The sequence below is a fragment of the Nicotiana tomentosiformis genome, chromosome 11 (genome assembly GCF_000390325.3).
Source record: "Nicotiana tomentosiformis chromosome 11, ASM39032v3, whole genome shotgun sequence".
Taxonomy (NCBI): domain Eukaryota; kingdom Viridiplantae; phylum Streptophyta; class Magnoliopsida; order Solanales; family Solanaceae; genus Nicotiana; species Nicotiana tomentosiformis.
Genome location: NC_090822.1, coordinates 50,190,313 through 50,215,337, shown reverse-complemented (window position 1 = coordinate 50,215,337; position 25,025 = coordinate 50,190,313). Strand labels below are relative to the sequence as shown.

Sequence of the window (25,025 nt, the reverse complement as noted above, 5' to 3'; positions counted from 1 at the left end):
ACACACAAATGAAAGATAGTTTCTACCTTGCTAACAAATATTTTTTACTTCTTAAAAGTATCGAGCCTAGGGGCCACCCTTATCTGAGCCCAAAGGGCTACCCCCACTCGGGGACTGCCGTCCTTGATAAGTTCAGATGACTCGGGTTGTCGAAGCCTGGAGGCACAAAACCTATTAGGCGGTGCCCAAACCTAAAAGGCTACGACCACCCTAAAATCGGCTCGGACACGTCCGAGGCCCGTAATCAAAACATAAGGCCTTCAAAATTCCAAACATGTTCAAAGGTTACCCTCGGCAAAATTATAGTCAAAACATTTAAACAAGCATTTTGGGGAAAGCTTCCGGTCATTCCGAGCCCCCACAAGTTTCAAACAAAACCTGCATCGAGAACAGGTCTTGTTCGGACCTCTGAAAAATAACTTATTACTATGTTTTATTCTGTGCTAAGGCATCCGAAATTTTTACAATTGCAAAAAGGATGCTAAAGGTAATAGACTTGAAAATTGCCAAAAGGGAAAAAACCTTATATATACATTCCAGAATGTCTTTACAAAGGCTAATGAAAATGGCATCAACAAAATAAATGTACAAAATACAAAAATAAAGACAAACATTTCTAAGGCACCTACGTCTGATCTTCACTAGAACCCGCCTCGTCACCAGATCTGTCAAGGTCTTCTCCATCTTCGAGTTCACTGAAGCCCTCATAGCCTTCTTCACCCTCGGGTTCATCCAGTTTCTTGGCTTCTACCTCGAGCCTTTTCGCTCCTCGATCTCGGCCAATAGGTCGAAACCTCGGGCATAGATATGTTGGAGGGTCTCCCTTCGAGACAACCGCTTCATGTACTCAATAGTGACTTTCAGGTGAGCCTCGGCTGCCTCAACATCAGCCCTATATTGGGCCACCATCTCTGAAACATCAGCCTTGGTTATTTCCGACTTGGACCTCATTATTTCGAGCTCCTTGCCAAGGGCATCCCATTCAACAATTGCCGATCCTAGTTGAGCTTGAAGATCCTCGTTTTGTCGATCCCGTGCATCGGCCTTCTCTTTTGCCACTCACAGTTTAATCTTTACTAATGCCAGCTGCGCTTGGGCGGTCTTCTTCTCTGAAGCCAGTCGTTCCATTTTGCCCTTCTAGACATCGGCCATGGCCTAGACCTCGTTCATTTCAGCTCGAAGTTGGTCGATCCGATCAATCTTCTACTGAATCTGCAAGGTTTGGTTGTTAGTCACCATGGATACTTCATTACTAAATTCAAAAACATTTACCTATTTCTCTAAGTTGGCATGCTCTTTCTGAGCCGCATCCAACTCGGCTCGAAGATTCTTGACGACCCCTTCGTGTTGCTCGCCGAGAAGCTTATACATGTCCCTTTTCTCGGCGAGCTCCCTGACCTCAGCCTCGAGCTATTTAACCTAAGCCTGGTACCAAATAAAGCTTTCATAATGGAGCACCGAGGCTTGCAAAAAGATAGAAGAAAGAAGACATGAGAAATATCAAGGACTAAGTCAAAAGATGAAAGAGTGTAACGATGCCTTACCCGATTTAGCGCATGTTGAGCTTCATTGAACATGCACGACACGTCCACCTCATTCATTTTCGCCTAGTCTTCTTAGGTTACCAGGCACCAGAGGTAACTCGCTACTCCTACGGCAGCAGAAAGAACCCGGGCATTCTCCTAGACGATGATGATTATTGACCTCTTACTGTCGGGATCCGTACTCGGGGTGGGGAACTGGTTGATCAACTTTGGGCTCGAATTTAGCCCGCCGTTTTCTTAAGATGGATGCTTCCTTGGCACTTCCAGGTCTCCCAACCCAGTGAAGTCTTCCAAAACAGCTAAGTCCACACCCTCAAAAAAGGAACGAAGGGGATCGTCCGCACCATGAGCCCCTTTCGTTGGATCGCTCATTCACCCTTCGGTCCTCCTAGAGCATAGAATCGGTGTACGAGGGAGACCCCAAAATCTCTATTACACCAGGCGGAGCGGAGCCGGCATCCCAAGGGGTCTCGCCTCCATATAGGTCTCTCGAACCTGAGGGAGATCGACCTCTATTGTCTCCCCCTTGGCTGCTACCTGCTCTTCAGGGGATGTCGGCTCATGATCCATAAAAATATCATACTCCTCGGGCTCATCCTTGAGCCGAAGGAGTGAGTCCGAGTCCGGTGCTCGGGAACCGGAACCCTTCTTTGGCCTACGAGCCACTCTCTTTTTTGGCTTCACTACGGAGCTCGGAGAGCCCAAAGCCTTTTTTTCTGCTTCTTTTTTGCCCCGCTGCAGCCCCAAGCTTCCCCAAAGCGGAGGGATCAACGGACGAGGGCATGTCCTCTTTCCTTCTAAGGGTCTAAGATAAGTGGTCTTAGGCAAGCCTGCAAAAAGAAAAGAAAGGAAATAAGAATATAGTGCTAAAAAGGGATCTTAATGTTACTTATTCGGGAGGGAGATCTTATCGTGAGAATGGGCCTCCCATCAGCCCTTCAAGAGTTCGCGCCATGTGCTCTTAGAATAAGGCATCTATGAATAGATGCCCTCGATCCATTCCTTTAACTGAGGAATGGCGTTTGGGACTCGAGCAACAACTGCACCCCCACAAGTACTAGTGAGGAAAAAGAAGATAAACATAAAATCGACATTTAAAGGAAATTTGTGCTTACGTGATGCATTCCACCTCTCGGGGAATGACATGAACTCAGAAGAGATCAAGTCTTCGGTCTTCATCAGAACGAGACATCCTTGCCAGCCCCGATCACGGTCCTCATCGATACTTGAGAATGAGGCTTTGTTGGCCCGACGTGTGAGCTTTATTAGCCCCCCTCGAAATATTCGAGGATTGTATAGGCGGAGTAGGTGATCGATGGTGAACATATGGGATTCAGTCTTATTCACTAAACACCGAAAGAGGATCACGATCCTCCACAGCGACAGATAAATCTGACCGAGGCACACTTTATACCTCTTATAGAAGTTCAGAATAATAGGGTCCACCGGGCCCAATATGAAGGGATAAGTGTAAACACTTAGATACCCCTCCACATAGGTAGTAATGTCGTCCTCAGTCCCGGGGACTACTATGTCCTCGCCTACCTAGTTACAATCCTTTTAGACCTCGGGAAGGACGTCTTCGGTGATCGAACATATATATCTTGATGCCACCCCACCCGGCCCTGCACCGACAAGGGCTTTTCAACCTTGAAGTCGTCAGCAACCGAACAACCACTGGGATGAACATTTTTTCAAGGGAGGTTCCGGAGCCGGTTCGTCGGTAGCTGTATTATGAGCGGACCTCTCGAGGACGACCACATCGGGAGTGATTTCCTCGATTTCAGTAATCGGTTGTGAAGAAGAAGAAGCGACTTGGGGTAGAACAGATTTGGAAGTTTTAGCCATTGTTATCTGAAAAAATCTTGAAAAATATGAAGAAAGGTTGAAAGATGAAAAGTCAAGTGCGTTGGTTTGAGTGAAATTAGGTAAAAACTCGCAACTTACTGAGGAATCTTGAAGAACGGAGGTAAAAATATGGAAGTGTGAAGAAGGGTAGTGACAACTTGAAAACTCGAAGGTAGAAGCTTGGTCAAAAGATAAAAAATAAATGAAGGAGGAAGGTATTTATAGAAATCTCGCATCGTTTCGCATTCAGGGACGACCTGCTGATGGCTGACGCGTGTTTGAAGTCGTAACGACACAACTGATGGAACATTTCAAGTTCTTTGTCTTTTCTATCACGACGTATTTAAGAAGAAATTGGAGTGCACATGTCATTTTTCGTCGTTTCGGTAAACCTATTCGCTAAGAAACGAAGGGACTATCTGCATATGGGTGAAATCGAGCCCGTTGGACACCTCAGTTTTCGATGAAGTAAACAGAGCTGAGACGTGACCGTAAGTAATCGGAATCAGGATGAGGAGCCCCCCGAGTTGGGGTCCGGGCAAAGCATATGCCCTCGGAAGAATCGGGGTCACATCCCCCAGGTCCGATTCGAATCCCAAAACCTCGGAGAGCATTACCAGACAATCGAGCATGACTAACAAAAGGTCGTGATATCCGTGCCCAACCAGATGTCACAGTGTAAATCTCGGCTCTTGCCAGTAATGGATGATTGATTAGCAAGGAGACGAATTTTTACCCTTTTTTAGAATTGTACTTAGGGTAAAATTCCTCTACTATATAAAGGGGATTCTAACTATTCATTAGACAACTTATTATATCACGCATACCAAAGCAATATACTCTTACTTTCTTTGCTATTCAAAGTTCTTACTTTTATTCATTAGTTCTTCATTACTATGAGCCCGGTATCGAAAGCAACATTTCATTAAAGCTATTACTGAGTCGAGATTCACTCCCCCTTTATTGGTTTGACAATTTATTACGCCCTTTATGTGCTTAATCTAACGTAATTTATCATTTGTATTAAATTAATTCGCGTATCCTTAAAACCACATACAAATTTAATTGTTATCCGTTTTTTAGGGTAAACAATACAAAAGATAAAAGTGGCGAACAAATACAAAACTAACTACAAAGTGTGTATATGAATACTATTTACAATAATATCCTTGTCACCCTTCCTCGATATGAAGGGGAGGAACGAACATGAAGATTATCAAGAACATTTTAGCAGAGATAGCTTTGGTGAAGACATCTGCAAGTTGTTGCGAGGTTGGAACATGAGAAATTAGGAGTGGCAAATGGGCGGGTTAGGTTGGATATGATTCGGGTCGAAAACGTATAATGAAAAAACAGATAAATTATCTGACCCAACCCATATTTAATACGGATAAAAAATAAATTAATCGACGGATAATATGGGTAACCATATTATCCATGGCTTCATGAATGTGATCACTTTTGGGAGAATTCCTAGTCTCCCAAACTTGAGGAACCCCCAATTTAAGGCTTTACAAATATAAAAGTTAAACCCATTAGTTATCCATTTTCTAAATGGATAATATGGTTCTTATCCATATTTGACCCATTTTTAAAAAGTTCATTATCCAACTCATTTTTTAGTGGATAATATGGGTGGTTAACTGTTTTCTTTTAACCATTTTGCCACCCCTATGAGAAATAGTAAGGTTCCCTTGCTAATCTTCTCACGAATAAAATGATACTCCAAGATCTGAAGTGAAACACTGGATTATTTGCAAGATGTATGGAACCAATATTATTACATTTTGCAAGAATAGGAGTACGAATATAAACCCTAGTCACGTAAGATGAACTGTATCCATGTAGCATCAGCAGTGGCAACAACCAAAGCACGATATTCGGCTTATGTGCTTGACCGAGAAACAATTAGTTGTTTCTTTGTAGACTAAGAGATCAAATTGTTCCCAAGAAAGATACAAAATCCAGATGTTAATCAACGAGTTGCTGCGCAACGTGCCCAGTCCGAATCTGAATATAATATTAAAAGAATTGAGGACTGTTTGTAGAGCTGCAAACCATAAGAATGGGTTCCTTTAAGATAACAGAAAATTCACTTAACAACTTGAAGATGAACTAGTCGAGGTTGGTGCAGAAATTCTGAAGCCATATTCATAGTAAATTATATAACAGGTCGTGTAAAGGATAAATATTAAAGGCTTCCAACCATCTGGCTATACAGAGAAGGATCATCAAGAAGTGGTGTAGCTACACAGTGCCAATCAAGTTTGTTGTAAAGAGGAGTATGTACAGGCTTAACTTCTGCCAAATTGAACCAATGTAAAAGGTCTGATATATACCTCCGTTGCAACAAAAGAACCTCGTCACTATTTGTGAACTATCTCCACACCTAGAAAATAGTAAAGAAGACTAAGATCTTTCATTGCGAATACAGATTTCATGGATGCTATAAATTCAGAAACAAGCATCTTGGAGGATCCAAAAATAGCAATGCCGTCTACATAAATAAGGAGAATCAAGATAGCACTCTCTCTGCGAAAGATGAACATACGATGATCTAAGGTAGAATGCTTAAAACCAAGTGTAACACCCCGAAATTTTTTTGAAGAACTTAAGTGTAAAGCCATGTTAAAATTTGCAAAAAAAATAATGTTTCATGGTACCGGACTAGGATTACATGTTTGAGGATTGTAAAAATTCTTCGCGGCGAGCTTGCTCGCCGCGGCTCGGACCTTTTGGGTTGAACAATGCACGAAAAAGTAAAGGAAATTTTTTGGCGAAAAAGTGCATTTCTGCGGTCCATTATGCGATCGCAGAATCACTCTGCGGACCACATAATGGCCGCAGAGTGACACAATTATTTGGGTCTATTGGAAGCAATTATGCGGTCGACTATGCGACCGCATAACTGTTATGCGGTGTACTATGCGACCGCGGAACAGTTATGCGGACCGTAGATTCAGGCAGATTTTTGGTCATTTTGGATACTAATTATGCGACCGCAGAACTTGTTCCGGAGCTTTATTTTTGGGTTTTTAAAACCCGACCCTATTACATTAAATATACTCTTTGGGTCATTTTTGAGCTATTATCTAACATTTTAGAGTGATAGAGGGTACCCTAGAGTGAGAAGGTGTTCTCCAATAATTGTTCTTCAATTCTTTCTCAAATCTTGGAAGATTAACAAGGAAAACCCACAAGTTCTTCATCTAAGAGGTAAGGTTCCATACCCTAGTTTTCAATTTTGAATTTGGGTAGAAGATGGTTGATTATGAGTATGATACATGGGTATGAGAGTATTATTTATACATGCATGTACCAATAAGAATTGTGGGAAGATTGTTGAACTTAAATAAGTAAGGATTGGGTTGTGGAGGAAAGGAAATCTTGTAGAAGAACCTTGTGGTTAAATTTGCACACCTAGTGTTTGATAAAATGCTCAAATGAGCTGAGACTATGAATATCTTCCTAATTATGGTTCAATTTTGTTATGTCTCAAAATAGATTGGGATTGCTAGAATTTCCGGAACGTTGTAGTAATTTAAAGAAAGCTCAATTGAGGTATGTTGGCTAAACTTTCTCTCTTGGAATTGAATTCCATAATGTTACCATGAGTTACAAAGTATGGGTTGCGTATTAAAATGTTGTGACTTTGAATCATATTTCAAATGAAAGCTAGTATGCCAAATTGTGTGAGAAACTCTCAATATTCTTAAGACTCTTAATTGCTCATATGTGTACCTAAAGTCTTGATTGGGAATGTCTTATTGTTGATAACCTATAAAGATGGTTGGAAGTGAAATCAGTGAATTGGGGATATAAAGTGTGGCCAACGTGCCAATAGTGAAAGGTATACTTGTGGCCGATGGTGCCGATGTAATGAAATAATTTGAGAAAGATTATGAAATGGGCTTTGACTCAACTATTCCAAAATGGACTTCGACAATATAATCGGATAACAGTTTATGAACTCAAGTGATACCCATATGTGGCTGTTTTAGCTAATGCTATGCTTTGTAAGTAATTTTCAATGTGCTTTGCATTCTTACATATTCGTGAGTGGAAATTATGTATGATTTTAATTTGTGCTTCGATTGCCAATCATTTTACTCCATTTATTGGAAAGAAATTGAATATCTTTAAAGCCTTCATTACTAATGAACTTAAAGTTGTGATTTCCGAAATATTCTACTTATTGATAATTATGATGATGATCTATGAAAGGGAAGAAATGAAAGTGTGGAATATAAGATACGGCCATTGCACCATGAATAAAGAATCATACGTATGGCCAAGAGAGCCAATGAAATAAGAATGTTGTAAGTGGTTGAAAGTACGGATTAGGTGATATGTGATGTGAAAGGTTATGAGATGTACGTATTTGTACTTTTGTTTATATTGTGTTATGAAACCCTATGGACGATCTATGAAACGCATAGGTATATTGTGTTATGAAACCCTATGGACGGTCTATGAAACGTATAGGTATATTGTGTTATGAAACCCTATGGACGGTCTATGAAATGCATAGATATAATGTGTTATGAAACCCTATGGATGGTCTATGAAACACATAGGTACATTGTGTTATGAAATCCTGTGGATGGTCTATGAACGCATAGGTACATTGTGTTATGAAATCCTGTGGACGGTCTATGAACGCATAGGTACATTGTGTTATGAAATCCTGTGGACGGTCTATGAACGCATAGGTACATTGTGTTCTGAAATCCATTGTGATACGAAATCCTGTGGACGGTCTATGAAACGCATAGGTGCATTGTGTATAAGAGGTATGGATGTACGGTAGGAATAAACACTGTGGACGGTCTATGAAACGCATAAGTGTATAATATGATATGTGAACACTAAGGGCGGTCTAATGAGACACATTATTAATGCAGACAATATGTGCCCTTTTTGTTGTCCTTGTTTGTACAGGTTGTTTAATTACATTATATTATGTGTTCCACGTATAGATCATATGGCCATTCTATTTTGAAAGAGGATTTCTAGCTATACATACTAGTGCTATTCGACAGTACTAACGTCCCTTTTGCCGGGGGCACTGCATCTTTAATGGATGCAGGTGGTTCTACAGTAGGTGGCATTGATCAGTGATAGCAGTACACTCCTTTCAGCCGATTTGGTAAGCCCCACTTCATTTCAGGGTCATATATCTTTTGTTTCTCATGTACTTTGTGGTTGAGGTATAGACGGGGCCTTGTTGCCGGCATTCCCATATTACTTTTCAGTTGTACTTAGAGGCTCCGTAGACAGGTTGTGGGTGGTATTTGAATTTGGAAATTAGATTAGAACTGTTGGTATTTGGCAACATATTTTTCCTAAAATCTATAAACTCGTACTATTTTGGAAATATTGAATGATACTGTTAATGGAAATGAAATGGAAGCGGTTAATGAAATCTCTTCAGTATTTGATTAATAGAGTACATTTCCTCTTTATTCACGGATGAATCTGGGTAGAATGAAATATAACATGCTTGCTCAGTCGGGTTCACTCGGTTGAGCGCCGGTTGCGCTCCTTGGTTTTGGGGCGTGACACCAAGGGTCCAAAAGATAAGTTGCAAGTCGAGTAAACTATGCCCTTGGCGATTGTTTCAACCTATAAAGGGAACGTCTTAGCTTGCACACATGGTGTGGATAATCTGGATGTTTGAAGCCTTTGGGTTGCCACATATAAACAACTTCATTTAGTTCACCGTGCAAAAAGGCATTAGAGATATCCAATTGAAGCATACACCAATTATTAAGAAAAGCCAAAGATAGCACTAGACAGATAGTGCTTATTTTGATCACAGGGGCAAAGGTATCTATATAACCTAAATCGGGTTATTGAGAGAAGCCTTGCACAATCAAACAAGCTTTGAAGTGGTCGATAGAACCATTAGCGCCACACTCGATCCAATATACCCATTTATTTTCTACAATATTCACATTAGGAGATGGTGGAACTAATATCCATGTATGTTTTTGTATGAGAGAATTAAACTCTTCACTCATTGTACTAAGCCACCTAGGGTCCTTTGCTACTTGTGTGAAGGATGTTAGTTCAGAAGGTAGACTAGAAAGAGAGAGAGAGAGAGAGAGAGAGAGAGAGAGAGAGAGAGAGAGAGAGAGAGAGAGAGAGAGAGAGAGAGAGAGAGTAAGAGAAGGTAGAACACGTGGTTTTAGAGACCCTGTCATAGAACGAGTAACCATGACATAGGCCCAAGTATCTTATTGTTTGGAGGCTAACAATTGAGATGAATTTAAATTAGAAGGAGATAAGGATTGAAAAGTTTGAGAGGGAATAGGTGTAATACATCTGGACAAGAGAGAGTCGTAGAGCAAGGTTGGTTTGAAGTGATGGTCCATCCCATGTGTAAGGAAGACATCTTTCTTTTGGCTTTGAATTGTCAAGCCAACTAAAGGAATAGTAAGAAAGATTTTATGGCAAATATTTTTTTGGTTTCACATTGAATATTTGACTCTTGCCAAACTCATGATATCATTGATGACATCAATGAAGCAATCCTAAACACTATAAATAGGTGTCTTGCTCTCATTGTAATACACACTAACAAAGAGAGAAAGAAAGAATGAGATTTCACACACAAGGTATAAGAAAATAGTCTGTAAGAAAAATAGAGAGTGAGCGATATTGTAGTAAGGTGAGAATATCAAAAGAGGGTTATTTCTTTTGAGTGTTGTAGTGGTCTTTGAAGTATTTTACTCGGACCTACAAAGTGTAAAATTCCTTGTTATAGTGATATCAGTTGCTCCACTCAGGGCCGTGGTTTTTCCCTTATTCAAAAGGGTTTTCCACATAAAAATCTTGGTGTCGTTGTCACTCTTTTATTCTTGTTAATTACCGTATCTCGGTGCTACGTTATTATTCCGCTTTTATTACTGTGAATATTATTTCTGTAGGGGGTTTATTCCCAACAACTGGTATCAGAGCACAGGTTCTGCTCGTTCACAAAAATACTATTCACTGTCGGTAGTACTATACTCGGTAAAAAACAAAAATGTCCGGAGTAAAGTATGAGGTAGCAAAATTTAGCGGAGATAGCGGTTTCTCAACATGACAAAGAAGGATGAGAGATCTGCTCATCCAACATGGATTACACAAGATACTAGATATTGATGCCAAAATGCCCGATACCATGAAAGCTGAGGATTGGGCTGACTTAAATGAAAGGGCTGCTAGTGCAATCAGGTTGCATTTATCAGATGATGTGGTAAATAACATCATTGATGAAGACACTGCACGTGGCATTTGGGCAAGGTTGGAAAGCCTATACATGTCCAAAACGCTAACAAATAAATTGTATCTGAAGAAGCAGCTATACGCCCTATACATGGGTGAAGGTACAAATTTTTTGTCACATTTAAATGTGTTTAACAGACTAATCACACAGCTCGCCAATTTCGGAGTGAAAATCGAGAAAGAAGATAAATCCATCTTATTGTTGAACTCGTTGCCATCTTCGTACGATAATCTGGCAACAACCATCCTGCACGGTAAGACTACCATTGAGTTGAAAGATGTCACATCGGCTCTTTTACTCAATGAGAAGATGAGAAAGAAGCCTGAAAATCAAGGACATGCTCTCATCACAGAAGGTAGAGGCAGAAATTATCAAAGGAGTTCGAGCAACTATAGTAGATCCGGAGCTCGTGGGAAGTCTAAGAACCGATCTAAATCAAGAGCTAGAAATTGCTACAAATGTGATCAACCAGGTCACTTCAAAAGAGATTGCCCAAATCCAAGGAAGGGCAAAGGTGAAACTAGTGGCCAGAAGAATGACGACAACACAACCGCCACGGTGCAATATAATGATAATGTTGTCCTATGTATAAACGAGGAAGAGGAATGCATGCACTTATCAGGTCCAGAGTCGAAATGGGTGGTTGATACAACAACATCTTACCATGCCACACCGGTAAGAGATCTTTTTTACAGATATGTAGCAGGTTATTTCGGCCTTGTGAGAATGGGTAACATAAGTTACTCAAAGATTGCGGGGATTTGTGACATTTGTATCAAGACAAATGTCGGATGCATATTGGTTCTGAAGGACGTGCGACATGTACCTGATTTGCGGATGAACTTGATCTCTAGAATTGCTTTAGACCGAGATGGATACGGGAACTATTTTGCAAATCAAAAGTGGAGACTCACCAAGGGATCATTGGTGATTGCAAAGGGAGTTGCTCGTGGCACGTTGTATAGGACAAATGCAGAAATATGCCAAGGTGAATTGAACGCGACACAAGATGGGATTTCTATTGATTTGTGGCACAAAAGGATGGGTCATATGAGCGAGAAGGGATTGCAGATTCTTGCCAATAAATCACTCATTTCTTATGCCAAAGGTACAATGGTAAAACCATGTGACTACTGTTTATTTGGTAAGCAACATAGAGTCTTATTTCAGACATCGTCTGAAAGAAAATTGAATATATACTTGATTTGGCATATTCTGATGTTTGTGGCCCAATGGAAATTGAATCGATGGGCGGTAACAAATTTTTTGTTACTTTTATTGATGATGCTTCACGAAAATTATGGATTTATATTTTGAAAACCAAAGATTAAGTGTTTCAAGTTTTTTAGAAGTTTCATGCTATGGTGGAAAGAGAGACAAGCCAAAAGCTAAAGCGTCTCCGAAGTGATAATGGAGGTGAGTACACTTCAAGGGAATTTGAAGAGTACTGTTCGAACCATGGGATCAGACATGAAAAGACAGTTCCCGGAACCCCACAACACAATGGTGTAGCCGAAAGGATGAACCGCACCATTGTGGAGAAGGTGAGAAGCATGCTCAGAATGGCTAAACTGCCTAAGTCATTCTGGGGTGAAGCAGTTCAGACAACATGTTACCTGATCAATAGGAGTCCATCAGTTCCGTTGGCATTTGACATCCTAGAGAGAGTTTGGACCAACAAGGAGGTGTCCTTCTCGTATGTGAAGGTGTTCGATTCCAAAGCTTTTGCACATGTACCAAAGGAGCAGAGAACAAAGCTGGATGATAAATATGTTCCTTGCATATTCATCGTATATGGAGATGAAGAATTCGGATACAGATTGTGGGAACCCGTAAAGAAGAAGGTCATCAGAAGCAGAGATGTAGTCTTCCGAGAAAATGAAGTTGGAACTGCGGATGATATATCAGAGAAGGCCAAGAATGGTATTATTACTAACCTTATTACTATTCCTTCTACTTCTAACAATCCGAAAAATGTAGAAAGTACGACCGACGAGGTTGCCGAGCAGGGGGAGTAACCTGGTGAGGTTATTGAGCAGGGGGAGCAACTTGATGATGATGTCGATAAAGTGGATCACCCCACTCCGGGAGAAGAACAACCTCAACCTCTGAGGAGATCAGAAAGGCCAAGGGTAGAGTCATGCAGGTACCCTTCCACGGAGTATGTCCTCATCAGTGATAAGGGCGAGCCAGAAAGTCTTAAGGAGGTGATGTCCCATCCAGAAAAGAACCAGTGGATGAAAGCCATGCAAGAGGGTATGGAATCTTTGCAGAAAAATAGCACATACAAGCTGGTTGAACTTCCAAAGGGTTAAAGACCACTCAAATGTAAGTGGGTCTTTAAACTCAAGAAAGATGAAAATGGCAAGCTGGTCAGATTGGAGGTGGTGGTAAAAGGATTCGAGCATAAGAAAGGTATTGATTTTGATGAAATTTTCTTACCTGTTGTCAAAATGACTTCTATTCGAACAATCTTGAGCTTAGCAGCTAGCGTAGATCTTGAAGTGGAGAAGTTGGACGTGAAAACTGCATTTCTTCACGGAGATTTGGAAGAGGAGATCTATATGGAACAACCAGAAGGATTTGAAGTAGCTGAAAGGTAACACATGGTGTGCAAACTGAATAAGAGTCTTTATGGGTTGAAGCAGGCACCAAAGCAGTGGTACAAGAAGTTTGACTCATTCATGAAAAGTCAAACTTACACAAAGACATATTCTGATCTATATGTATACTTCAAAAGATTTTCTAAAAATAACTTTATTATATTGTTGTTGTATGTGGATGACATGTTAATTGTAGGAAAAGACAAGGGGCTGATTGCAAAGTTGAAGGGAGATTTGTCCAAGTCATTTGATATGAAGGACTTGGGCCCAGCACGACAAATTCTGGGTATGAAGATAGTTTGAGAGCGAACAAGCAGAAAGTTGTAGCTGTCTTAGGAGAAGTACATTGAACGTGTACTGGAACGCTTCAACATGAAGAATGCTAAGCCAGTCAGCACACCTCTTGCTAGTCATCTAAAGTTGAGCAAGAAGATGTGTCCTACAAGCCTGGAGGAGAAAGGGAACATGGCTTAGAGTTCCTTATTCTTTAGTAGTCGGAAGCTTGATGTATGCAATGGTATGCACCAGACCTGATATTGCTCATGTAGTTGGTGTTGTTAGCAGATTCCTTGAAAATCCTGGAAAGGAACATTGGGAAACAGTCAAGTGGATACTCAAGTACCTGAGAGGTACCACGGGAGATTGTTCGTGCTTTGGAGGATCTGATCCAATCTTGAAGGGCTATACAGATGCTGATATGGCAGGTGACATTGATAATAGAAAATCCACTACTGGATATTTGTTTACATTTTCAGGGGAAGCTATATCATGGCAGTCAAGTTTGCAGAAGTGCGCCGCACTCTCTACAACTGAAGCGGAGTATATTGTCACTACTAAAGCTGGCAAGGAGATGATGTAATTGAAATGATTCCTTCAAGAGCTTAGCTTGCATAAGAAGGAATATGTCGTCTATTGTGACAGTCAAAGTGCAATAGACCTTAGCAAGAACTCCATGTACCATGTAAGGACCAAACACATCGACGTGAGATATCACTGGATTCGAGAAATGGTAGAGAATGAATCTCTAAAAGTCTTGAAGATTTCTACAAGTGAGAATCCCGCAGATATGCTGACCAAGGTGGTACCAAGAGACAAGTTCGAATTGTGCAAAGAACTTGTCGGCATGAACTCTATATGAAAAACTGGAGTTACCTCCTTCAGGTGCATGGGACTGGAGGGAGAGATTTGATGGGTTCATCCCATGTGTAAGGAAGGCATCTTCATTTTGGCTTTGAATTGTCAAGCCAACTAAAGGAATAGTAAGGAAGATTCTATGGAAAATATTTCTTTGGTTTCACATTGAATATTTGACTATTGCCAAACTCATGATATTATTGATTACAACAATAAAGTAATCCTAAACACTATAAATAAGTGTCTTGCTCTCATTGTAACACACACCAACAAAGAGAGAAAGAAAGAGTGAGGTTTCACAGACAAGGTATAAGAAAATAGTCTGTGATGAAAATAGAGAGTGAGCGATATTGTAGTAAGGTGAGAATATCAAAAGAGGGTTATTTCTTTTGAGTGTTGTAATGGTCTTTGGAGTATTTTACTCGGACCTACAAAGTGTAAAATTCCTTGTTATAGTGATATCAGTTGCTCCTCTCAGGGCCGTGGTTTTTCCCTTATTCAAAAGGGTTTTCCACATAAAAATCTTGATCGTTGTCACTCTTTTATTCTTGTTAATTACCGTATCTCGGTGCTATGTTATTATTCCGCTTTTATTATTGTGAATATTATTTTTGTAGGGGGTTTATTCCCAACATGAAATTGATTGCATAGAGCTAGAAGTATGCATTACTGGATGCGGAGTGGACTGAGTTGTTGTAGAAATAGGTTGTTGATTTTGTGGAGATATGGAAAGAGATGAGATAGAAGTGCGCACAATTTGCATAGGAGGTTGAGCCAACTGATCATTAGTTGAACGTGAGTAAGAAGGAGTCCTAGAAGAAGTTATAGACTATGTTTTGAGGAGTTAAAGAGAGAGGAGGAAGAAAGTATCTGATGTGGAAACAAAATCAAAATTGGAGAAAACAGTTGATGAAGTACACGTTTTATGCAAATTAATTGGAGAAAAACTAGGAGAAGGTGGTGTGGATTTTTATGAGGAAGGAAAATTAAGATTTGAAATTATATTAGACTGTACTGGAAACATAGAAGTATAGGGAAACGATGATTCTATAAATGTATATGACGTGAAATAATTATCCGATTAGTAGATGGATTCAAACATTTGAACCCCTTGTCTTGAGGAGAAACTCCAAGAAATAAGCATGGTTGTGAACGGGGCTGAAACTTATAAGCAAACAAATGTCCAACATACGGATAGCATAAACATCCAAATACCTTAATTAAATTATAATCTAGTGGTTTACCATATAACTTTTTATAAGGAGAAACAAAATTAAGAACGGGAAGAGGAGTGATATTAATTAAATGAACCCCAAAGAGAGAGGCATCCGTCCAAAAAGAAAAAGATATTGAAGCTTGAAAGAGAAGACATCGTATCATATTATTAACACGTCGATGCTTTCTTTCCGCATGACCATTATGAGGGGAGGTATATGGATAAGAGAAGCGATAAATAATTCTATGTTCACTAAAAAATGAGCGAAAATGAGAATTGTTATATTTCTTGCCACCATCAGATTGAAAATAAGCGATAGAAGAATGAAAAAAAATGTTTGAGACCATTTTATAGAACTCTTTAAATTTATCAAAAGCCTCTTACTTGTCTCACATTAAATAAATCCAAGAGTATTTGATGTAGTCATCAAGAAATAATAGAACTAAATGGAGCTTGCCACATGTACATCTGAATGAATTAAAAGAAAAGGAGCATTATTTTGAGAAGAAGAAAATTGTAACTTAGATTGTTTGCCAAGGTGACAAACATTACAACCATAATTTTTAAAAGACGAATTACAATGAATAAAACCCATACGAACTAAAGCAGCAAGAGAGCGTTATCTTGGATGACCTAAATGCTGGTGCCAAAGGGAGAAAGACGAGACAACACTTGAAAAAGCAACATGAGAGGAGTGACTAGAGATAGTGGCGAAAAGAGAGCCATTATTCTCAGAGTAGAGTAACACTTGCTTGGTTTTCTTGTCCTTAATAAAAAAAACAGAGTTAGGAAACTCAATGAGACAATTATTATCAGCACACAAACGGTGAACATACATTAGGTTTTTCTTAAGAGAAGGAACATATATAATATTTTTTAATTGAAGAGGCTTCGAAGATGTAATAATAGACGAAGATCCGGTGGATAAAATGGAAAAAAGATTACCATTTCCAAACATCACTTGTGACGAACCAGTGTAAGTAAAGGGAGAGGATAAAAGAGATTGATCGTTTGTCATATGCGCAGAAGCACTAGAATCAGGATACCATACATATGGTTGGACCTCCTCCAACTTCATAGCAACAAATGATTTTGGTAGTAAATTAGGAACATAAGAATGATTAAAACAATTCCTACATTCCAGAGCAATGTGACTAAAGTGAAAACAAATTTGACACTGTTGAGTAGATGTGAAACGAGGTCGTCCAAGAACTCCATCACCTGGAGAGGCAGGACGAAAATTTTGTCGAAAACAAGCCCATTGATTTGAGAAATTAGAGCAAGGAGAGTATTGACCTCGGCCCCAGCCTTTGTTCAACTTACCACGACTACGTCCATTGTGTGATCCTTTTGGATATGGATTAGCATGTGATAAAGTGGAATAATGAGGTTGAGAAACTGGTTGTGCCGAAGAGGAAGCAATTAAGGCACTGTGAGAAGTGGAGTTGTCAATGTTTGCTGCATTGATATGTGCTTCTTCAGTGAGAAGTAATGGACGCAATGCTAGAAAAGAGGGAAGTGTTCCTATAGCATTCAATCTAAAGACAAAGGTATGATAGGAAGGTGGCAATCCTTGCAATGCTTGGGCCACTAAATCGTCTTTGGAAACTGGTTTGCCAACTGCTCCAAGTGAACAAGCAAAAGAGTGCAGTTGTTGGAGATAACCTCCATGGAAAGCGAGCCTTTCTTAAAATTCTGAAATTTTGATTTTCAGATGAATTGATGAAGGCGAAACTTGATCAAGGTAGAGGGAAGCAAGAACATCCCATGCCTCTTTGGATGTTTTCGCAAGCGTAGTTAAGAAGGGAATCAAGAACTGGAGGTGAGAGAGTGGCATTGATCCAACTGAGAGTTATAGTATTACATTGAATCCACCGGCGATTTTCATCATGGGTTGATGGTAGACATGGAATAGATCCATCAACCAATGGAAGAAGGTTGTGACTTTTTAGAACAGTGAAAAAACCTTTTTCCATGTAAGGTAATTAAGATATGTTTGATTCAATGGGTACAAAACCTTTAATATTTGTAATAGTTGGAGGAGGTTCGGAAGACCCAAGGAGGACTGAGAGGAACTGACTTGACTTGGAGAAGAAGTTTTGAGTGGAAGAAGTTTGGGAAGCCATTGGTGCTCTTGATACCAAGTTGAAGTTTAGAATGTAGAACTACAAAGCGAGTAAGTTGCAAAGGCCTTCATAAGTTACAAAGGCCAGAACGAAGTCTTATTTATACAAAATACAAAAGATAAACTGACGAATAAATATAAAACTAACTACAACGTGTGTGTATATGAATATTATTTACAATAATATCCTTGTTAGTCTCATAGACTCAAAGCCGTAGTTGTAGTAAATTTCCTTGGCCTGTGAACCAACTGATGTGATGATCACGCTAAATGCATGAGAGGGGTGGCTCTCGTTCACACCTCTCAAGTCGTGCCAAGAGGAAAACTCTCTTGTTTCATCACTCTTCAACACATGCAATTTCAGCATTAAACAATTTTTGGGCCACAAATCAAACAAGCTGTTGAGAAAATCTATTTACTTTACCAACGATAAAAATATTTTTGGCAACAAGATTGAGATGTTTGCTAACAAGAAAAAACTCATTGTCTAAAGTTTTACTATATACCAACAGTAAAATTAAGTTATTGCCATTTATTAAAATAAACCAATGTTATAGTTGTAAGATTATTTAGTATTGACGGGTTAGCTTTTAAGAGGAGGAAACTTAGAGCCCGTTTGGATTGACTTATTTAAGTATTTTTAGGCCAAAATAGCTTTTAAGTCATTTTGTAGTGTCTGAATAAAGTAAAAAAAAAATACTTTTAGGCACTTATTTTTAAGCTAAAATGACAAAAATAAGCCAAAAGTCAAAAACTAAAATTCCTAACTTGTGGCTTTTGGCTTAAAAGTTACTTACAACAAGCCCATCCAAACGTGCTCTTATTCCTCGTTGGAAAAATAAAGAAAGAAAGAACTGCTTATAAACAATCCTTTGTCTTATATGGTTTAAATATTTTGAGGGATGTTTTGAAGGGAAACTAGAATTTGGCTATATTATTTATAGTTAAGATTGGGCCTTGGGGGCAATTAAGTAGTCCGAAATTAATATTTTCAATCACCTATTATTTTTATTATTTAATAAAAAAATTAATTATTAAAATATTTTTAACAGTTTTATTTCAAATTGAAAAGGTGACTACTGATTTTTAAAAGGTGCATGTTGGCAAGGGTGATTCTAACAGACAGCTAAAAGGTTTATAAATGCCCCTTGCCTCTCCAAAATAAAACACAACACAGAAAGTTCTCTTACTACTATTTACAATTCACACAGTTCATTCAAGTGAAAATTCAAGTTAATTGGTGGTACTCGAATTTTATAGGCTTTATAGAATAATCCCTGCAGTAACAATAGTGGGGGGCTTAAATTTCTCAAAAACAATGGCTACACTATCAAAGTCTTATTATTTCGTCTCCATAGTAATATTTTTCTAACAATTAAAGATTTGTTGCTACTTGTATATTTAGTTTGGTAAATATCACTTTCTTGAACGGAGTTGATAAGTGAAGATGATCGATGTAGAAGTAGATAATTAATAATACTACTAGTTTGAAGATGGGAAGCACCTGAGATGGAGTAGTGTGGATTGCAACGCCGTTGACGATGTGTTTGAAGCTGTAAAGCTTGTGATAGCTCCCTGTCTCCAAATTACTTTGTAGAAACTCATCATGGAATTTTGTCAACTCATTTGCATATGCTTCACTAAATGTAAAAAATAATCCTCACTTATGACTCTTATGCAACTTTACTTGTCACATCAATTACACCATTAATAAAGTATATCTAGGTGACACTAATACGAAGGGATTTGGGACACAATACTGTTAGCTTACTTGTGTCACGTAATTTAAGTTGATCGCCGAATCTAATTAATCTTTATATTATTATCACTTCCTTAATTATGATATTGGAGGGAAAAAATATCTTTATACACTTTGATAAACTATCATAAATCACGCATCCGATATTTAAAAAAAAAACTAATTAAAAATAAGAATGAGTACTTTCATCGAAGTTAGGCATAAACACTATTTTTTGAATTCATATAAGTAGCAAGCAATGTCTTTTTGGGCCAATAAATTGTGTAAAACTCATACACACCTCAAGCAATCAACTTGAAAAGGGTATTTAAATTTTGTTAATACCTGTTTGGATCAAGCTTGTTTCCTTTTTCTGAAGATGTTTTAATCTGATGAAATGCGACAGGATCACCCTCCATTAGAACCAAATATATTTTTCTATCTTCGCCATTGCATGAAACAAGAACTACAAATATAAGAAGGAAGTTTTTGAGGACATAATTCATTGCTAGCACTAATATTAGAAGGCAAAAAACTAGTTCAAGTGAAGTGTAATAAAAAGCAACTTCACTAAGCATGAAACAGCAAGTATTAGGAATCACACACGTTTTTTTCATGAACAAAGTCAAGCTTTCGAAGAGCAAAATCTGCTATTTTTAACCGTTACTTTTTTCTCTTTTTTTTTTTCCTTCCATTTTTTGTCTTGTTTCACCACTGCAAAAAAAAACGGAACAATTATGGCGTTTTTATTACGGCGACTATTAAGAACCGCCACAATAATCACTGTACCACTCCAGTACTATAGTCGCCCGATTGTGCATTCGTAAAGCGGCGGTTTAAGATACAATTATGGCGTTTCGAACCGATGCTATCTTTATTTTTAATTTTTAACATAATTTTTAGGTTTAGTTGGAAAATGCATATTCTCACAAATCAGAACTCCTCGTTCACTTCCCTCTCCGTGCAGCGCTTTGTCAGACCGCCATAGCCGGCGATTCTCTCTTCTCTTCTCTCATCTCCCAGTTTATCCTTTATCTCCTATTCTCTCCTTTCGTACTCCTCTTCTCGATGAGGCCCTTGATTCGAAATACGGAAAGGAATGGCGAAGCTTCTGGTCTACGATGAAGCTCTCATGGAATTCGCAAACCTCCGTCGCAGCTTTAATGATCTCAACTCTCAACTTCAAACAAAGTTCAGGCAGGTCCTTTCAGTTTTTATCTCCTTTTCTCTATATATTGATTGATGTGGATCTAGGGTTTCATTCTTAGTTTGATTTGCTCTGTCAATATAACTGTTAGATACTTAAATTTGTGCTTAGCTTCCATTTTTATTTTTTTTAATGTATCTTAAGGCACGATTTGATTTGTGGTTGAAACTTGATTGACTGAAGAAAGAGTTGCGTGTGGAGTAAAGTTCTTATGGCTGTTTTCTGATCTTATTCTCCAGAAATTGATTTTGAAAAATCAATGCATCTGTGGGCAGTGATGCTCAAGTGGAGGATGGTATTTGGTGCAGACACTAAGGTAGAGTTTTGAAAATGCTAGTGAAAATTTATTTTGGAAAAAGCAATAATCTAGTGTCCTCAGGTAGTATTTTGGATCCTAATTTCCTTGGGAGACATTCTATTAGTCCATCATCTTCCAAGTTGTTGCTTTTGCATTAAATTTTTTCAGTGAGATTTATTTTTTTTACCCAATGGATCTACAGGTTATACAGGAGCATACAACATCTGAACAATTGATAAGAAGGTAATCTTTTGCTCTTATATCTCTTACTTTACTTTCCCCTATTCTTTTAGAGCAGTAGGACATAGTCTAGTTGATAGAAATATAACCAAGCTTTAGTAAATTGATCACATTTAAATAGTCAATATGACTACAATTTTGAAAATGGTATCTTATTTGAGAAAAAAAGACAAAATACTTAGCAAATGGTTATCCGATGTAATTAGTCTTCTAATGCCGATACTGAAAATCTTTGTAAAAGAAAGACTCTACTCCATAGATGAGAAAGAGCACATTGAAGCACAAATATTCTGAAAGCAAGGAGTGATATGATGGCAAAACTATTAAATTAAGTGTGATTTACATGTCCTTAGAGTGATAGGTCCAATTGTTATTTCCACTGGTCTTTGGTGATTTCGGAGAAACTACAAAAGGGATTTATGTTTGCCTTATCGAGTTTATATTAATCACCAACTTAAACTGGATCAATCATGGTGCAGGAATGAAGAACTTCGACAAATGAGCTAGAAAATTCATCCAATGCCTCCAAACTGTTGATGGTAAGAATTTTCTTTGGGTACTTGCTTTTGTCTCAACTAGCTCAAGACATTTCTATGTCTCTTGTTGCTCTCTGTTTTTATTGTGATAATTCGTTGAGTTTCTTTGCTTGCTTGAAGCTTTTAATCGCTGTTTAGTACTTGTGTTGTATGTATATCACTCATGTTGGTTCTAAATTTAGGCTACTGCAAAGATTGTAACACTTTGTAGATACAAAGTCAGAGTAACATTTGTCATTATCGAAAAAAGTCATAGTAGCATTTATGATACTGGGTAATGAACTTAATAGATTTTAATTCCATTATTTGGCTTACCATCCTTCAGCATTACAAAAATGAAACTTAAGGTATTTGCTGTTGTTTGCTAATTGTTGATTATTTTAGTTAGTTCATATACTTACGCATGCTATTGTCACTCTCTCAAATTCTATTTGTTTTACGGATGTCTATGTGGTATCATCTCCCAATGTAATATGCAAAGAATTTTTTGTTTGTTGACATTAGATCGTACCCCATGGAAAAGCTATATATATGTATATCCTTACTAATTTTTCCCTAGTTGTTCTGTTGTTCAAAGTTGGAGGACACACCAGAAATTTTACCTGCTTTTCATGTCAATATCATCTACTAATATATACTTCTTTACATCCTATTGACTTTGTAAGAATGGAGATGCAAGAAATACGGTGGATGTAAAAGCCCGGATTGTTGAAGAGCCTAATAGCAAATCTAAGATATGGAAGCTCACTGAAGTTACTGAATCATCACAGTGCTGATCCTTGAAGCTTCCTGAGAACCTCAGAGTGACTAAGATATAAACTCCATGTTTCTTGATTCACGAGATATCTAATTGGATCATTTTTTTTCCATTGAACATACACATAACAGATAACAGATAATTCATGAATAAAATCTGACGCACATTTAGTCAGGGCTTGTCCCTTCAGGTTTAAAAGTTGCCTTTGTGCAATGACATTATCAAGGTGCGTATAAGACAACATGATATCAACAAATAAAATTATTAGGTTAATTGAGTGGAAATGAACCATAGGACAACATGCCAGGGGAAGGGATATTGATTTTGCGCATCTCTTTTACCCTTTCTTGGTCACTAAATGTGATTCTATTCAAGTGCAATGGAAGTCCATCAAGGTCATCGATCACAATGTCACGGAGGTCTAAAGCCTTCTGAGCAAAGTCTTTAAACCTTGTCGTCAATCACAATAAGCTATATGGTGTCTTGTTTTATAACAGTAAAAAGTTAACAAGTCAATGATCCTGCTGTCACTTTAGCACTCCCATTCAGTAAACCGATATTCTTTGCATTAAACTGCTTTCTTGGTCGATTAGTTAAGGAATCTGTGTTGTATGACTATAGATAAACTAGCATAATCATACTCTTCAAAGAAAATTATATTAGCATATATTCAGTTTGTAAATTTTTTGTGTACGAAATCATTTCCTGTTTGACAAACATGGTAAAAAGTATGATAGTTAGATATGACTACGGCACTTGCTTTTGGATACTTGTAAGGTAAACTAAGACAAGTCGATATGCTACAACTTCCACTGGTCAACATATACATGGTATAAGCTCGAATGTCTCATGCACGAGTGATATTATATGTTGGCATAGAAAAAGAAAAAGGAAATAAGGGCAGGGAATGTTGGAAGGGTCTTGTATTTCCTCCTTTTACATGTTAATGATGCATTCCACTTTTCTTCTTCTTTCTCTGGATCCTTATCTTGAATGGTTAAAGGAGTTGACTAAAGATTCTGCAGGTTATATCTGCCACCTACAACCTATTCAGCAGTTTAAGAAATGTGAATATATTAGTTTGTACCATGACCCTTTGACATGCTTGCAATTTTGAATATAAAGTTTTATATTTCGTACATCATGATTGAATTTTGATTATTTCTTGCTTATTGCTTCATTTTATTTTGTAGGCACAGAATATAAGAAATATGTTGCATCGCCTAACAAGCCAGAAAGGATCTCCAAATGGAAGTAACACTGCTCCACAGATTCATGCAAGTGCTCGTTCAACATAATTTCTAGGATTTATTGTAGTTATTTTCCTTGTATTGAGTGAATGTAAAATACTACTTGAAATTTTAATACATTTTATGATGTATTTCTGGAATACTTATATTTTTATATAGGCAGAATAGCCTGGGAGGCCCCTATACTTGTCCAGTTTTGTCATGCCGGTGTTCGTACTTACAAGTTTGCCAACCAAACCCCTCTATCCTTAAAAACTGAGTATTTTAAACTCCGCTCATGCTGTGTGGTATTTTTTTACTGAAGTACGTATGCTACACTCGTTTAAGGAGCGTGAGGCCTATTAAAAAGGCACCAAGAGCCAATTTTTTAGCTGTCATTTTCTTCCCGATTGTTCATCCTCCATTGTTGAACAAGTGAGCTTTTCTTCTTTGCTTTTCTCTCTCCAATATTTTCTGTCCAATTCTTTTTTTCTCTCTTCAACATTTTCTGTCCAATTCTTTCTCTCCTCCCCTATATTCTTTGTTTATTTCTTCCCTCGAATCTGAAACTTTATCATGAATTTAGAATCCTTTGGCCAATAATTCAGATCTCTTTTAAAATTCAATTATATGCCCTTTTTGTAGAAGGAAAACACATCAAATTATCAAAATACCAACAAACTAAAAAAAGGGTCAACCGAAAAATCCTCAAAAATCACCACACCTCAAAATTAACCCATAAAGGGTTTTGAAGCACAAATTATATATCTTTTACAAATTAATCCTTTAAAAATATTAGAGCTTTTTGAGAAAATTTAACCTCTAATTTCAAAAATCAAGCAAGGCAAGACTTGTTAAAACTGACTTTAGCATTTCGTTGAACACATGGTGTCTGCAACTCTGCAGATTTTGATTTTTGAATTGTTGTGACGATTGGTTCATTGTAGTTGTTGTTTGATCGTTTGGCATCAATCACTTGGTCAGTTGGAGTCAATTGGCATTGGTCTTGTTCAATTTGGACACATGTAGCTCCATCCTCGACCAACTGGTGTTCGCCGGCCATATTCAGTTGGTTGGAGGAGACTATTCCGGCATTGAAATTGTCTGAAACTTGGTGGGTCGATGGTATTTGAAGGAACAATCTCCACTGCTTGGAATCACTCGATTTGAACCAGAACCGATATGATAAATATCAGTTTTGCCCAGGCAATTTTTCGCTGCACTACTCGATCCACCATTGTTGAAATCTGCAACAGCTTGGGAAGAAATGAGAGGGG

General features: G+C 38.2%; 1 long non-coding RNA gene across 2 annotated transcripts; it reads left to right on the top strand.

Annotated features, from left to right (window-relative positions):
• Positions 1 to 20,216: 20,216 nt before the first annotated feature.
• Positions 20,217 to 23,962, top strand: LOC104115206 (uncharacterized). Of its 2 annotated transcripts, none has more exons than XR_690556.4 (5): positions 20,217 to 20,682; positions 20,928 to 21,004; positions 21,189 to 21,229; positions 21,706 to 21,765; positions 22,428 to 23,962. It is a non-coding gene; the product is annotated as an uncharacterized lncRNA (long non-coding RNA). The 2 variants fall into 2 exon arrangements; XR_011411982.1 differs by having other exon boundaries at positions 20,227 to 20,678.
• The last annotated feature ends 1,063 nt before the right edge of the window (positions 23,963 to 25,025 follow it).